Source organism: Apis laboriosa, unplaced genomic scaffold (genome assembly GCF_014066325.1).
Source record: "Apis laboriosa isolate Shangri-la unplaced genomic scaffold, ASM1406632v1 scaffold62_cov152, whole genome shotgun sequence".
In the NCBI taxonomy this organism is placed as follows: domain Eukaryota; kingdom Metazoa; phylum Arthropoda; class Insecta; order Hymenoptera; family Apidae; genus Apis; species Apis laboriosa.
In genome coordinates, this window is record NW_025223954.1 from 295,036 (window position 1) to 312,563 (window position 17,528).

Genomic DNA, 17,528 nt, shown 5'->3' on the forward strand with positions numbered 1-17,528 from the left:
TGTGCACGAATAGAGTTTGAGTTTGCGCGCAGTTCGAATATCATGGAAAAATGGTATTCGAGTTACAAAATTACACTCGTGTTAAGAATACGAGTTTACACGGGAAATATAAGTTATATCGTCCCAGAAAATTATAAAAATTACACGCAAAGTTAAGCTTGTACGGGAAACGCGCATCGGAAGCGTGCAAGGCCAGACCCGTATGCGCACAAGAGGTTAAATCGCACGAATATAAATTTTTTACACGTGTTGCACGAGAAGTAGGCTATTTACATTTCTCCTAGTAGGGGAATCGAGAAGAGGATATATGTATATACGTCGGGGGAAATTTTTATTTCATCATGAGAGAGAGAGAGAGAGAAAAAAAAATGAAAACGAAAATGATACCGTTTCTTGCGTATGCGGTTTCTTCGATGCTTCACGCGAAGCGAAATGTGAAGGGATAATGAAAAAAAAGGGGGAAGAGGAGAAAGAGAAAGAAAGGAAAGTAAGGAAAAAAACGACAAGAAATATTGCTCGAAATTCGAGAGATATATCTATATATATATATCTCGACGAACAGTTGGCTCGACCGCGTTTTACCTCCAATTAGTATCCTCCTTAATGACGATCGCCGACCTACGCGGCGCGCTCGCGTGACATGCACCGATATATACGCTTGGCTTCGTGTTCACGCTCACCATCCTTTTATACGTATCCACGCGTACACGTACACGCTATCCACGATACATTTCGCGCGACGCATACGTTCTCACGAATACAGAGGCTCCGTATCGAAGGGGAGAAAGCGCGAAACGACGAGAGAGAGAGAGAGAGAGAGAGAGAGAGAGAGAGAGAGAGAGAGAGAGAGAGAGAGAGAGTGAGAGGGAGTAGGAGAAGAGACGGATGGAACGGACGAATGAGAGACCGGGAGAGATAGCGACGGTCGACGAAAAAGGACGGAGAAGATATCCGTAAAAAAAGTCTTTTCCCCTACTCGCGCGCCGAATCCTTACCCCGCCAACGACGTTCGACCCCTCGGGAACGCGTAACGAATGCAACGTGCACCCTGTGCACTCGCGCTCTCCTTTTTCCTCCCTGCTCGCCTCTATTTCTCTTCGATCCCCCACCATTTTCATCCCTACTTCGCCACCACGGATCTTTATTTTTATCGTAGACCGGTCGGAAGGTACGTGGCGTACGCTCACCACGCCCCTACCGTCTCCATCCCGCCAATCGGCCGGCTCGCGACCGGCCATTTTGGTCCATGCGGAGGCTGCGCGTCTATTCCCCGTCTTTGTCTTCCGCCGCACATCGGTGACCTTCGGTTGTGTGGGTGGTACAGAGGTAGGATGGTGGCGTGTGAGTGTGCCGGGTAAAGCCGAAACGGGTGCACCCAGTGGTGGGGCAGTGAAACGAACAAGGCGAATCGGTCGAATGCGCTCGGTCAGTATTTCCCGAAATTTTTCCCGAATTTTGGCCGGTTGAGTAGCGTGAGTCGAGTAGTAGTAGCGGGCCGGCACCTCGTTTCAACGAGGATACATCATCGTTTCACGGGTGACGCGTTACGATCCAGCTGCGAGATCGGTCGGTTTGCCGCGGCTCGCGAAAAGATCGAGGAGATCGTTTCGAGGCCGTGTGGATTTCGAGACACGGAATCCGGGGCTCCTTCCACCGATGGTGGGGGGAGGGGAACGAAGGAAAGTAGGAGAAGGTCTTGCGAAGGTATCGCTTCTCCCTCTTCGATATCGAAACTATCGATAATATTACACGAATTTTCTTATTCTACCGAAGAAGATGCGTGCCGTTTGATGCGTGGATAATAACGAAACGAGGGCAACGAGACAAGAAGACGGGATAAGAGGATATCGTTTTTTACGATCGTGTGGAAGATCGTGTGGCCGAAATTGCACGTATATCTCAAGATGCGGTAAGAAGTTGAGAGAAGAAGGATCGATTCGCGGCAAGATCTTGGAACTCATCCTCGAGGAGCGGGAGAAAAATTGGGAGGCACGATAGAGACACTTTTTTTTGCACGCGCCTCGTCCGTTCGTTTCCCTTCCCGTGGTTATTACGAGAATGCGTAAAAAATGTCACCACCATTAAAATTCTCGCCGAGTGTTCCGTCCAGCTAAATCGAAAGATCGGAGAGAGGGGGCGAGAGAGGTGCGAGCAGGAGGAGGACGGACCACGAGGACTGCACACACCTATTAAATTCTTTCTCTCTGCCCGTTCCCCCGTAAGACTCGCGATATTGTGCCGAGACCGGGACGAGAAAGACAGCGACGTCCACCGATCCAGGCGTACGCCTTGTGTCCACGTTCGCGGTTGATAGAGGTTGGTCGCGAGGTTGGTGGGGAATGCGATGAGAGAAGGCAGGAGAAGGAGCGAGAGTTGGCGATATCCTGACCGAGGCTCGAGATCTCCCTTCCTTCTCAGACGCACGGCGACCGTTCCCTCGTATCTTCGTGTGTGTTCCGTCGAGTAGTAGATCTCGATCGAGAGAGGGAAAATATATCGCGGACGAAGGGTGGGAAGAGTCGAAGAGGAAGAATAAACGAGGAGTTTGCGCGCACGCTCTCCCTCTCTCTCTTCTCTCCTCTCCTCTTCTCTTCTCTTCTCCGTTAGCCGGCAAATTCACGGGCATCGCGGGGAATATCCTGGGGACACGGACCGCGACACACCGAGGAAATTGGCGTGTGTGTTCCCGTGGATGTGGATGTAGAGAGGCTGGTTCGAAGGGATCGTTGGTGGGGATTGGCAGTAGGTTGGAGGGGGGGAGAAGGTAGGAGGACGAGTCGGGAGGACGAAGGCAGCGCTATCGAGTGGCGGTACCAGGAAGCAACGGCGTCGCCCGTCGTCACCGCCACCGGCCCGTGTATCGTCGCCACCGAGAGAGAGAGTATCCGAGAGATATCGTCGCGGTCTAGCGCGAGATACGCGCAATCCCCCCCGAGTTAGTGAGTTTCGCGGAACACAATTTTTTTTCCGTGTCTCTGGAACGTTCGCGCACGACGCACTTTTACCCTCGCGTATCTCGCGCACGGTCGTATCCGATCCTCGAGGACGAGGAAGAAGAAAGGAATCCATCGAATATACGCGACCCGATTCTGCATCGTTCGTTACATCGTGTTACGTGTGCCCTTCTGAGAAACTCTGCTATTTGCTTCGTCGAACGATCCGTGAGTTTGTATCCGGCCGGTTGTATCGCGTGTGACACGAAATTTTCGAACGAACGGGGGAGAAATTGCGAATTCGCGAGTGAGAGAAGGTAAAAAAGGAGGACGGGAAGGACTGTAAGGAAAGCTGCCGGGAAGCTGCGTTAGCAAACACGGATCTGCAGAAATATCACGGACGGATATCCGGCGAGGAGGGAAAGAACGGCACATCGAGGGTTGGGAAGGAGTTGGAAAGGTAAGAGAGGAGTTGGAAATCCTTTCAAACGAAATCTTTCGTTTCGATGTTCGTCGATCACGCGTTATTTCTCTTATTATCCTCGATAAACGAAAAATAGGAAAAGTATTTTCGTTTGTATTTTCGATATTTCAAACGTTTCCGTGAATATCGAAAAGGAGAAGGATAGAAAAGGATATTTGCGCAACGTGTCGATTTTTCGGTTATACATTATAACCATCGTATCTTGTTTACTTTAAAACTGTAGAAAAATTCTTTGAATGGTGTTATCCGTGTCTAACATCTAAATATTGTGTATTGGTACATCTTTCTTATGAGAGCCGAGGACGAACTCTGTTTAACAACACACTGTTATTTTGATTATTATCAAATTGCCAGAAACAGCTACGGATACTAAGAATTATTGATATACATTTCCGTAATTGGATAAACACGTGTCGTAGAATATTATCGAACGTTTGATTTCGATTCCGTATTTAGTCATGTAAATATTCTCGTTCAATAACGATTGAGACACGAGCGCGTGCGAACGCGTTTCGATCCAAGGAACGTTTCATTATTCGGTTTTTAAAATTGAAAATTATCGCGTCTATATCCTCCTCAAATTAAATCTTACTAACTTCATCATTGACTCGGATAGTTCAAACGTATCAAACGTCGTTAAAGGATCCAATCCTTTTTACTTTATCGTACGAATACATTTTTAAGATATTTTTTCGATAACAAATTTTATCCCTTCGTCCTAATGTTGCGCGCGGAGAAACGCGGAAATGGTGTAATTCGATTCGAACAAAATCGAAGGAGAAAACGAGTGTTGCGCGGTCGGAAAGATCCTTGGAGATTTCTGTTTTTAAACGAATCACGGTAGCGAATCGAAGGCTCGTTCCGTTAATTGCGGCCAATTAACGAAACACCCATCTCCCTTTCCTCGGGCATTTTATCACCTTTCGGGTCCATTCACGATAGGTTTTGCCTCTTCTTTCGGAACACGTATTCTGAAGCACCGGTAAACATCGTACGTATTTGTCCGAATAGCGCAACGTCATCTCCGCTAATCGTCACGAAAAGTACGTGGCTTTTCGATAAAGACGGCCACCGTTCGCGAAAATGAAGAGGTTGCGAAACACATCAATCTTTCCAGAAATTTTTTGTATATACCGCACCCGCAATATTTCTTTCGAGAGAAGTTTAACCGAACTTTGGCCATCGACTTTGACGACAGTATCAAAAAAGAAAAAAAAAATCTTCTTCGCGTTTCTCTAATTCGATATCGAAATTTTGAATAATATAATTAGAGTCGAAGAGTAATTGTAATTTATGTAGAATATCTTGTAAATATCAAAATTCTCTTCACGTTCTCGATATATCGCGATTAAAGACAAATTTGCAATATTTTATATTTATTTTTTTATTATTTTTTATTATTTTTTTATTTTTTATTATTTTTTTTTATAATATTTGTTGTATAGAACACGAAACATTTTCAGTTTCTGATAACGTTCACCTTATCGATATCAAAATTTCCTTCGTGTTCCATGCTCTGGATTCGTTTTAAATTCAATTACATAGATTGGAATTTTGATCGACGCAAATAATGATTGATGAACGATTAGCATGCGAAACATTATCGATTAGCTTGAGTGTTATTTTTTATTCGATCATTTTGCGTTTCTTTTTACGGAAAAATTAAATTTTCACGATAGAAGAAAACGTTAACGTTTAGCGTAGCATCGATCATTTTCATTTTCAAAAAATAGTCAACAACAAATTAAGATAGAATTTTCGGAAGAGAAGAAAGTGAGGATCAATTGGATGAATCGAATGCGAGATAGTTTCGATTGATTTTCAAACGAAACGCAAGCGTCGTCAGAGGCAGGGTCGATTATTTTCGTGGCTTTCTGCTTCTTTTTACGGGATACTTGGCGAGATCCAAGTTTTCGTGGCGAGAAGTGGAGGACAACGGGGGGTTGGCGATATTCGTCCCGTGTCCAGGCCACGGACGGACTGACGGACAAACGGACAATGAGAACGAGGAATGCCCCGCAGAGCCAGACATGAAGACGTCACTCAGAAACGGTAACGGCTACGACGGGGTCAGGTTCGACCTGACCGTTCCGTGTTACCTCGAACCAGCTGCGAGTCGAGTGAGTCAGCGACGAACCTGGCAGACCGTCGGACGTCGCTCCATCCAAGATTCCTCTCTCGAAAATTTCTATCGAAATCTATGCCCCTCCACTCGATCGAACCCTCCACCTCGCGACGCTTCTTCAAATAAATTTATCGAGAATCTTCGTCGAGATTCTCGCGTTAAAAAAGAATTATTTTTCTCTTTAGAGACACGCTCTCATCCGTCGACGAGGGAAGAACGAGTTTTTTTTCTCTCTCTCTTCATTTCTAAGAATCGAATTCGCTTCGAAATTTCGAGTGAAAGAAAATCTGGAAGCAACCAAGAACGTGTATATATATATATATATTACTTTTTGCAAATTAGTTTCTAGCAAAATTGACAATGAAAGATGGAACGGCATCTCAACGCGTCGCTGCCTCGTAATACGGCCATAAATTAAATCGTGTGTCGATTGGTATGGCGCTGTTAGTATATGATTTACAAGCGATGACGAGCCGGATGGGGAATAATATCGGAAAACGAGGCACAGCGTGCGCATATTTGATGTAACTGATTATATCCCCGACAAAGTATTATCGTTCGATAACGAAACGATTGAAATGCGTGGACTCGACGAGGGCCTTGAACTATCTTCCGCAAGAGGAGGAAAGTCTCCTCTTTCCAGGAGAACGGATTCAGCCTAACTTTTAATATCCATCGAGCGTATTCGTCCGAAGGAGTATCACGAAACATCACGATTTGTTCGTCGAGAGAATTTAGAATAAACGAGATGCGTGGCTCGTTGTAGAGAAAACCTTAACGAACCTCGATCATCTCCACGACGAGGATGGAACGAGGAGGGAAGGAATCTCGAGATTAGTTAAACGGATCTGTTTCAACTAGATCGAGCACCTGTGCGTTCCTAGTGGAAAAAAAGGATTGAGAAACGTTTGCAAATATCTTTCGAGTTGTTTCTCTTCACATTGCGTTTCGAGATTGAAAGAAGCGTGAACAGCTTTTCTTCCACTGTAGATGTATCCATAAGTTGAGAGAGGTTGTACTACGAGCACCACGGGCTCGCAGCCACAACAGAGACCCCCCGGCACGGTTAATAATCAGTTTCATTGTCATGTTGAAAAACAGCTTTCGGGTTCTTGGGCCGAAAAATCATTCTTTTGCGATGAAATGTCCTCGACAGTTATCGCTCTTGCACTATCCCCGCCACTTTCTTCTCCTCTCCACCAATTAGTGGTTTCGTTCGAAACTCGACAGGGGTTCCCGTTATCCCGCAAAAGGTGCCAGCGGAACCCCGCTTTGGAAACACCTGGAATACACGGCTCATCGTTCATTTTCATCCCGGGAGAGCGGCTTCTCTCGCTCGTGCCGGCTAGATCATTCCTCCGACCCGAGATATAAAACGGAATGCCCTAATGAACGACAATATTTGGAACTGGCGCACAACTCTGTATCCTCTCCTGTTTCCGCGTAAGAGAGAGGAAAAGTTATTCGATGGACTGGAAAAAAAAGAAAAAAGAAAAAAAAGGAATAACCTTTATCGGGATGCGTGCACTGGCACAAATCATTATTAACGATCGGTGTTGTTGAATTTCGTTTTGAAATATCGCCGGATCTCTTTCGACAAAATCGAAATCATCTGTTTTTTTTTTTTTTTTTTTTTATATATAACGATGAATAATCGAATTGGAGAACGAGATACTCGTTTTTACTTCGTATCTTCTCTTTTATACACGCCTACTAATCGTTACGAAACTGCGCGAAAACGAGTTTACGAATTCCATCCCGAGCACGAACACGAACGGGCATCCTCCGAAACGGGCGTCCTCCCGGTAAGAGGAAGAATTGGCGCGTGTAATAATAACCATCGCGTATAAGGTATCGTGTAAAGGCGAGCCGGCGAATCATCGTAATAGGAATAATTCACGAGGAAAGGCCGCATCGATTTCGTGGTGGATCGTTCTTGGTTCTGTCCTAGCCGTCCCCGGTTTGGGAGTCCCCCTCCACCCTCTCCTCCCTCTCCTCCTCCCGGTTTATAATAAGGCGCTATACGGAGAGTCTCGTGCAGGTGTAAGGAGGTGTCCGGCACCTTAAGGCTTCTAGTAGGGTCGAACGGAGCGGCATATTTCATCCATTGTCGCCCCTCAACTCCGGCGGCGGCACTTTTCAACTTTTTATAGAGATTTTTATACCGCTATATCTATACCGCTCTCTCTACGCTCTGTCGAGAGGATGCGCTCGAGCGGACGGGTGGACCGCAGGGGGGAGAGGAGGAGGGAAGGAGGGAAGAACGGTGAGGGGAGGAGGTAGGCGGAGGAGGCGGTGGCGGAGGGAGGGTTCGCCACATCGCGCGGCTCTGAATATGAATATAATAATGAGAACGGGTTTCGTCGTCGTTCCGCTTCTCCGCTTCTCTTCGTCCTTCGACTAGCCGCCCCTCATCCTCTCCTCCTCCTCCTTCTCGTCTCCTTTCTCATCCTCCTCTCCTCTTTTTCCGCTTACTTCGGGGGGCCTTTATATATATGTATATATATGTATATATATATACATACGTACGCGCGAGCGCGAGATACCGCCAAGCCGGCAGCTCCTCCGCCAACAACAACAACAACAACAAAACGAGACGTGTCACTGTAACCTGTTAAATTGCCTCCTCGTACCCGAACTCAACCCTTTCGCCCTCCTCCCGCTCCAGAGTCCTCTGTGATGCGAGCCGATCCGTCGCTCTCCCGCCACTCCTCCCAATTCTGATTATGAGTATGCGTACCGGACCGTACCATACTACGTATCTACAATAAAACAATCCGAATTTCGATTCGAATCGGAGTAGTTTCTTCTTCTTTTCTTTCTTTTTTCTTTCTCCCCTTCGTTGTCAGTTTCTTGTCAGACGTAGAGGAAATATCGGATTCTTAATATCTCGTCAAGATTGGCGACACTGAAAAAATTCCTTATTTCGATTGTTGGTCCGTAAATTAATTGGCAATTATATTTATGAGATCGTATCCCTTACGAACTCGAATCAAATTTTCCGCCTTGTGAGAATTCTTTCGTGATGATTTCGTGTTTGAAAAAAATGTTTAAAAGTGTTCGCAACATTTTTCGCAGATAGACGAAAATCCATGGACGAGTTCGAAAGAATTCGAAAGGAGCATATCGTCGGACGATTAATCTGTCGTCGGGGTCGTAAGCGTCGTCCAATTAACCGATAGACCGCGGATGAAACGAAACCGCAGCGGTGAATAAAACGCGTGGCCCGCGGGTAATTGCGTTGAAACGAAACGCGCTACCGAAAACGCATCATCCCCGAGGGTAACTTATCGTAATCGTTCTCTCGCGGATTGTAAAAACCGCGGGGAATCCTCTCCTCCAACGTGACTTCTCGCTACGAGTCGAGCGATTATTGCGTGTAGCGCAAACGATAGTGACGATAGAGGGAAAAGGCGAGTTTTCTTACGGAACGAGAAACGACGATAGAAAGAAGGAGAGAGAAAAAGAGAGAGAGAGAGAGAGAGAGAGAAAAGACGAGGGTGAGACGGAGAGAGAAAGAAGAGTGCCGAGGAATGTGGTGCACAAAGGTGTTGAGGTAGATACCCGCGCGTGTATATACGCGGGAATATAGGGAGAGCGTATAGGAAACGTACGAAGAAAGGGAAAAAGGGGGAAAGGAGAGAGGGAAAAGCACAGAGAAAGAGGAGACAGAGATAAGGAGGGAGGAGGGAACCTTTTGCATCGGTGGACCCGCTATCGATATATTACGCGGTTAGGATGGTGTGCGTGCAAAAGGGTGAAAAGGAGGGACATATTTTATATTTATGAGTATTTGCCGCTACTGTGCTCTCGCGCCGGCGGCTTGTGGCAGAGAGCTAACCGAGAGTTAACCTCTCTCTCTCTCTCTCTTCTTCTCTCATCTGCCCTCTCTCATCTCTCTCCCGCTCCACAATCTTTCTCCGCGCCCATCTTCGTCCCACCTATCGGCCTCTGCTCCGTGGCCTCCGATACTACTCCTATAGAAGCTTCCTTGTTCGTTCGACCGTAGGCATATACGCGAGTTTCTCTCCCTCTCTCTCTCCCTCTGACACTTTGGTCGGCAATACAGGACACACAACCGGCGGCCAGACCATGTGTCATCTCCCATGCCATCCCATATTCCGTTCCTACCATGATATGCTCAAGGCTCGTTCCACGCTAACGTTGAATATCCTTTATGGGTGTGCGCGTTTGTCCCACATCTATATATAGACGCGGGTGCACTGGTACAGCCAACACCATAAGAACTTCGCTACCTAAACGTCTAGTCAACTTATCGCCCATGTCAAGTTCGGGTTAACGCGTGTACCTTTGCCAATTGTCGTACAGATCTCACCGTGTTCTGAGAACACGAAGAGAGGGAGAGAGAGAGAGAGAGAGAAAGAGAGAAAAGCACGAGGTTCGATAGTATCGAAGGAAATTTGTTTCAACGGTGGAAAGCGGTGGTAACGATGAATAGCGTGAGGGTACAGGGACATGTCGTAAACGACATGATTCATAGACGGTTGTTCACGGCAATTCATCCGTGGACCGTAGAGAAATTTTGAAATTTGCCCGATGATGCATGGGTTAGTTTTAAATATCGGAAGAGCGAAGGTTGGATCAAAGTCCACGAAGAAGAGGAAGAAGAGGAGGAAGAAGAAGAAGAAGAGGAGGAGGAGGAGGATTTCTTACGGGGACTGTACTTTTGTTGGAATCATCGCCGGCAACGGCACCTCCGTTCCTCCTTTTTATTTCGATCGCTCTTCTTCTCTCCCCATCCAACCGACTTTTACTTTTTGGCTGCGTTTGCCGAAGAATTTATGAGCGTGGTTCGTGACTCCGGGCCACCGGGTGCCTCATCCCTTAATTAAGGATTGTGCCACCGATTTGCCGTCCCTTTCGCGAATATGTCTTTTCTTGGCTGCTTGCCCATGCTAATGACCTTGACCCATCCACCATCCAGGGAGGAACAATAAGACGAAAGAACGTTCGATTCGGACAACCTTAATCCCCCGATCGGAAAGAAAGGTGAAAGTTATCGCATCTGCTCCGACCTGGAAAATCCTTCGCGACCCCTTCGCCTTCGAGAGGACGAAACAAATTCGCTTGTTGTTCTCGCCGGCTTAATCTTTCGCGGATGGAAAAATGGATATCCTCGAGTCGTGTCGAAATCTGTTTCGCGGAAAAATCAACGACTAATCCTCTCGTCCAATGTTCCTCCTCCGAATCATCGAATTATAACGCAACATCCTCTCTTCTTCGAGATATCTATCGAACGAGAGAGAGAGAGAGAGAGGGAGAGAAAAGAGGGAGCATCGGAGGGGGAAAAGAAGAGAGAAGAGGGCGATGGGCAAGGAAGAGGGAGGAAGAGAGATCGTGTCGAGCACATTGCGTGGATCCTTAATGCAAAGCGACTACGGGCGACGAACCGTGAGCACCCCGTCTAATGCCTTCTAAAAGCATCTCCTCCGAAACCCGACGAGAGAGGAGCTGAAACGAGGTTGAAGGAGGCGAGGACCGAAGGTGCCTCCCTTGGACGGGAGGAAATACGAGGAGCATTAGCAGCGTGAAGATTGAAAGAAAAGAGAGAGGAGGGATAGGATAGGATAGAGGGAACTCGAGGAAACGGGAGAGAGGGTCGAAAAGCTCGTAAAGCGGGGAAAACAAGGAAGGACCGAGCTATGGAAACGAGCGTACACCTCCCCGGAAAGGGGAGGGTGAGGAGAAAGAGAAAGAGAGAGAGAGAGAGAAAGAAAGAGTATTGTGCCGGTAATTTGTCGAACCTTGTCCAAAGAGGAAGAATCGACGAATCTTCCACCCTTCTTTCCCCACTGTTTGTCTCGTTTCGAGCAAAACGAATCGGAGGTTAACCCACCGATGCAAAACACACCGCCCCGACCATTACGATGGCGTTCTTTTCGCTTCAGAGAGAAACCGGCATACTTGCGTGCGCCTTGCTGTCAATTTCCAAAACGGTGGCCGCGCGCAACCCATGGCTACGATCATGGGAGCAGGTTAACGGTTCGACGAGCGTCGACAGAAACCAGCTAATAAAGGAGTCATCGCGCGTTTATCGGCCCGCGTTTAATTAAAACGAGAGTCGCCGTTGATGATTCTCCACTGCCTCGAAATAAATCAAGATTTTTACGACCTCGCGTTCAATAAATGTAACCGCGTTAAAATATCGCGTACCGTAGGGTGACGAGCTTCGATAATTACGAAGCTGCCCTGCTTTCGATTTTTCTTCTCCCTTCCTCCTCGGTTACGAGCGATTCCTTTTCTTTCCAATTATTCGTTTCTCCTAGAAACGTTGACGACGTTATTCGAAATTTCGAAATCGAGATCCAGCCGAATAAGCGCCGCATAAAAAGGACGCATAAACGGTGCATCCATGCACGCAAGGACGAAATCGTCGTACGCGTGCACGCGTGATTCAACGCGCGTCCGTTCGATCGCGTAGAAAGAAATCTGTTGCGAATTCGATTTACTTAGGATGGATTAATCGAGAAACGGTTTTACGCGAGTAAAAAGAAACCGGTTTCTCGTCGAGAAGAAGAAGAAGAAGAAGAAGAAGAAGAAGAAGAAGAAGAAGAAATAAGGTCGAGAGGAAATTTCCAAAAGCGCGAAGAACCGATCGAGAAGTTTTCGAAATCGTGAAAGAAATTGGAAGATTGCGGTACGCAATGAAAGAGTCGAGGAAAGCGTGTTCTTTCGCGCGGAATCCGCACGGGAAGAGGCCAGCCGAGATTACAGCCGAGGTTTTTGCGGTTCCTTTAGTGGGAAAACGATGTAAACTGAAAGAGAGATCCAATCTGAAGGGCCTCGCCTCCCTTGACGATCGACGCCTGCGGTGCGAGCCTTCTACTTAGCTACCTCCCCTCCCGCTTTTCGAAGGACACGCAGTGTCCCCTTTTTTCCCTCGCAGATGGGACCAATGTACCTTTTTGTACTTTGCATCACTTAACGCTTGGTCGAACGTTTTCACGAAAACTCGGCCTCAAACCATCCCGCAACGATGGGGCGTGTTGCAGCGGTTGTGTTGTACGTCTAAACATCTCTCGAACATCATTGGAACATCTTTAAGGGTGCCAATCTTTTTTCCCCTCCGATTGACACCTACGCGGAATTACAATTTGCAAAAATTTTTGAAGGACTTTTAATTCTTCTCGGGGCAAAGATTAACCGTATGGAAATTTGCTCTTTTGTTTCGAGACTTGGATAACGATGATTTCGAATAGGAAATTGCAGCTCGAGTCTTCTACGGATAGACGGATCGATCTTATGCTCGATATTTCCCGAGCCGATTAAAATTCCGTGAATGAAATCACGGAGAGATGGTTGATAAGCATAAATCGTGGACGTAGAATGACATAGGTTCGACCGATAATCCGAACGAGGTTACCTCTTTCGAGTGGATACGCCCGAGAACGAGAACGAAGGCACGGTCACCTCTCTGATGGTGGCGCGACTTGCCACCTTGAGCAGGAAATATAAATTAATTCGACGGCCTTTTTTTAAGGGTGGACGTGGTAGAGGGTGGGTCTACCTATTCGGTCCTCCATTCATCGTTCTACCAGGACTATAAATCCTACGCCCTCAGGTTCATTGTCCGGTTCGACCTTACCTCGTGAGAACCGGACGCATGCCTCTTTTTTCCTTTCCCTCGTATATTAATCCTTTGTGCACTTGTTACAACCGATCTACGATTTATCGATCGCGTTGTTTAATCCATTTTACATCTCGTGTATATAATAATCGATCGATCCCGATTGATATCCCGAGGAGGAATGGAAAATAAAAAAAAAGAGAAAAAAAAAAATAAAAAAATCAAGAGGGGAGAATCAATTTCACGCAAGGATTCGAATGGACGAGCGGATAGATAGATTCTAGATGGATCTTGGCGGTATTCTATTTCGAGATAAAAATCTCGGTATTCTATTAACCGGGGGCCCGGGGGGGATGAAGTATTATAGGCAACTTGGTACCAATAAACGAGTCGTTTGCCACTGATTAACTACGTAGAGAGATAGGAGAAATCCCGAGGGGTGGCGAGAAACCCCCCGTGAAGGCTTTGCGCGGCGCAAAAGCGGAGGAGAGACCGGCGTTTCCAGTCCGCCGTTTTCTTTCCCTTTCGTTTCGTTCGCCGAATGTTCCGACGGCCGAGCGCACACGTGTCGCGATACACGCTATATATATATATGTAGAGAGAGAGAAAAGGGCCGTTTAATCCCATCGGGAGTGCTAATCTTTGCGCGCAGGAAACCCCCCGCAAATACCCCATAAACGCCCTCCGCGGTACAATGGCCCGCTGCCACCAACCGTGAAAATAGGCCGCAATGTCAACCCCCGCCGATTCATCTCCCTATCGCGACTCCTCCACTCGTCGATTTGTTGCAAATTCGTTAACTCGTCGTTTCGAAGCGAACCTTCCTTCTTTCGGATTCGGAAATTATATACGAAGAGATACAGTGTATATTTGATTCTTCGTCGGTCGTGATCATCGTGCTTAACGAATGAAATTTTACCAGCGTGGAGAGGAGGTAAATTGGAGGTTAATTGGATTGTCGCAAAAATTGTTTCGTAGATTTCATTTCTCTGGATAGTAGAGACGTAGATGATGTCTTGTTATTTATCCGTTTCGACGAAAATAAGTGTTGGAAGTAATTCAAATTTTTACAAAGAGTGAGATCGATCCTTTAAACGCGAGACAGAGTAAATCTTTATCTTTGCCATTTTTTCAATTCGTATTCAAAACGATGAAAAATTACTTATCAATTATTATATTCTACTCGCGTACAAATTTTCATCCAAATCAGAATTTTCGTATTACTCGAAATGAATTTGTTCGTAAGATATCGTCCATGTACAAAGATTTCTTGGAATAAAATTTCCCGTTTTCTTTCCAAAATCGGGACGCATCAAGATATCATCCTCGGCGTGGATTATGTAATTCCTGTTGTACTTATTATACGTTGCACCAAATTTGGTCAAGATTAGAAAATAAAAATATTGGTGGAGCGGGGGACGGTCGAACGCGTATTCCACGCGAGCCCGGATCCCCGTCAGCTTTCGAGAAACGAGACGCTCCGACAGGTTGACGCGTGAGATGGAATCTGCGCCTACGAGGGACGCCCGCAGAACGTATTCTACGTGTCGCCGGTGTCAAATGGTTAAAAGACTCGGGACACGCCTCGGCCGGGAACACGATTGGTAAGAGGCGACCGTCGTCCGCTTTACCCACTGACACTTTCGACTTCCGTCGTCCCATAAAATTATTATCGTGAAAAATAGAGATTGGAAAGAAAGAAAAAGAAATCCATTTTCGGAGGGTGGCGGTATCCACCACCCTTCGTAACATTCTCACACAATTCTCGACACAAGTCTCGTTCTTCTCGTTTGTACCTGTTGGTTCCATCGGGACAGGTGGATCTCTCTCTCTCTCTCTCTCTCTCTCTCTCTCTCTCTCTCTCTTGAGAGAGAGATATATATATATTGTGCCCCCTACACGGGTATATTATATACGATCGCGTCACTGGCGTGTCACTGGCCGTTGTCATCTTTCTCTCCCTCCCCATTCTTTTCTCCATTTCGTCACTTTTTAGTCGCGCTACTTTTCAGTCGTTAGACGCGCCTGCCTCTTCGCGTGTAACACGATACGAGTACAAGAAAAGTCACTCGAAAGGTGAACCGAGCACCGAGAGTGCGTATATTCTCCTGTGTATATAATCCGGTTTATTGGTTAAGTTAGGTAGCAAGACCCTTTGCAAGACGAACGACACTCATAAGAATGAACAAGTAGAAATTTGCAAATTTTGCAGAATGAAAAATCCCCGAAAACTCTCTCCACTCTTGAGATTCTTATTATTTATAGTAAATTTGACAAAGGAGAAAATGAAATGGATATAACGGTTCTCGAAGGAACAGATGAATAGATGTTAAAAGTAGAAACGACTATCCGAGGATGGAGTAGTTGATATTATATTGACATTTGTCTTCGAAGCAGCTGAGTCTGGATGGACGATTTCCCGGGGAAATTTCAGTGGAGAAACCCTCGGTCGTAAATTAACCGGCGCTGTAATTGTATAGGCCACGTGTAGACAAGACGGGTGATCGAGAGAATACTAATTACCACAAGTCATTGACAATCCTAATGGAGACCTCCCGTGGAAAAGGATTAACTGTTCATCGAATACTGTCAATTCCTCAATCATCCTACTGGTTTAGAAAGTATAGGGAAATCACCTTTTGTCGTATGAAAGCAGGAAAGATTCACCGGAATTACGCTTCCATTTCTTCGTTTATACATGGAATCTCATCATTTATTCATATTTTATCTCATATATGATTGCAAACTGGTATCCATATAATTTACAACGATTATTAAATATAAATGAAGTTTCGTGTCAGACAAATAATATTTTCCAGTTTGAAGAGGAATTTGAAAAAAACATTTAATTATCTCCTGAGAATTAAACTCAATATCGTTTCTCAATATTACGTTGCAATACGATTCGAGATGCTCTATCTTTTCACTCGTCCATTATTCCTGACTCACGGATAATAATAAAAAGTTAAGAGAGAGAGAAGAAAAAATTCTAGATACGTATATTACAAAAGTATACTCGTCCAAAAAGTTTCAAAGCGCAGGATACACAAGGAAAGACGGTTTGATTAGATAAGACGGAAGTCATCGAGTCTGGCTTCCATTCCACGGTGATTTTTCGAAAAGAAAAGGGTCGATCCAAATTTACCGTGAGATCGCCCAGCGGGTGTCTGACGAGATATAATACGTACCTCCTCTCGCACCTACTCTGTACCGGCGCGCACCTGTGCTTGCAAAAGAAAGAAAAACGAAGAAGAACACCCTCCGAAGGCAGGCACCCTCCGGAAATTCGAAATTTCGCCTAGCTTCTTCTATATGTCGATTCTATATCAAAGTTACGTGCCCACGTACACGTCCCCCATCCGTGTGTATACGCGTACACACACGGGAGGGAAGGTGGAAGAATGGGGTGGAAGAAGGGCCGGGACACGGTCGCGTTTTCAACGCTGCAACCAATGCAACAATGGAGGCTCAGGATCGGAGGATCGAGGCCGGCACAATGTGCCGCTGACGTGTTTATATAGCTGCACAGAGCGAGAGAGGTTGTGAGAGGCGAGGCGAGTACACAGGAGACCGTGTAATTTAGTTATAGATCAGTTTGTTACAATTTGGCATTTCGTTTGTACGGGCCCTGTAAACTGTGTTTACCCAGGCCACGATGATCGACGAGTAAACCAAGTTTGTTTAGGAACTACCCTCCCCCTCCCATCCGGATGTGTCCCTTCGACACCAAAGAGTGTTGCCCTTGCCCTTTTTCCATCCGAGTCCGAGTTTTTTTCCACTTTCCCTCTTTTCTTCACAGATGTCGCGCGAATAACGTTTATTTTATTATTCAGGAAAGGATCGTTTTACGCTTAATTATATACCCGGGTTGAAATTGTTACCGAGACGAGAATAATTCTTCTCTAGGAAGAACGTATCTCTAGGAAACGAGCTTTTACGATATAATAATAGTAGAGTCGTCGCGTTTCTCGACTGAAAAGCAACCGGTACTTAAAGGATCGTCGGCGAAAGGATTTAACCCTTGTTGGATGCGTTTATTCCGGTAGCTAAGGTGGCTGGCCAACGAACAATATTTTTTCTCGTTTTATTCGGGAGCAAATAGGTGTGCACGTTAGGTTTGGCCGCGTTAATCCGAGCGAGATCTCGAGAAAAATTTTGGTTTTGCCAATTAGAGGTTCGCTCGAGGGAGGCAAAGGAGGCGATGGTAGGGGATGGTAAGTACTGCTAACCACGGTGACGAGCAAACAGGAAAATAGACGAAGGAACGGAAGGAAGGAAGAAAGAAAAGACAGCGCGGGGATCTTCTTGCTGACTGCTCGTAGAAGAGAGAAGCTAGTTTAACGCGGGCTTTAACCAATTCAATTCATAGGCTCGGGTTAAGCCAGGATTTGTGGCTTA

At 46.1% G+C, this 17,528-nt stretch overlaps 1 protein-coding gene across 1 annotated transcript in view; it reads left to right on the forward strand.

The window, feature by feature from the left end:
• The first annotated feature begins 3,325 nt into the window (after positions 1-3,325).
• The window catches only part of LOC122718356 (homeobox protein OTX2-like), a 37,156-nt gene continuing 22,953 nt past the window's right edge, over positions 3,326-17,528 (forward strand). The window contains exon 1 of the mRNA XM_043943320.1: positions 3,326-3,393. The gene's annotated coding sequence lies outside the window, so the exon portion shown is untranslated. The remainder of the gene's footprint in view (positions 3,394-17,528) is intronic.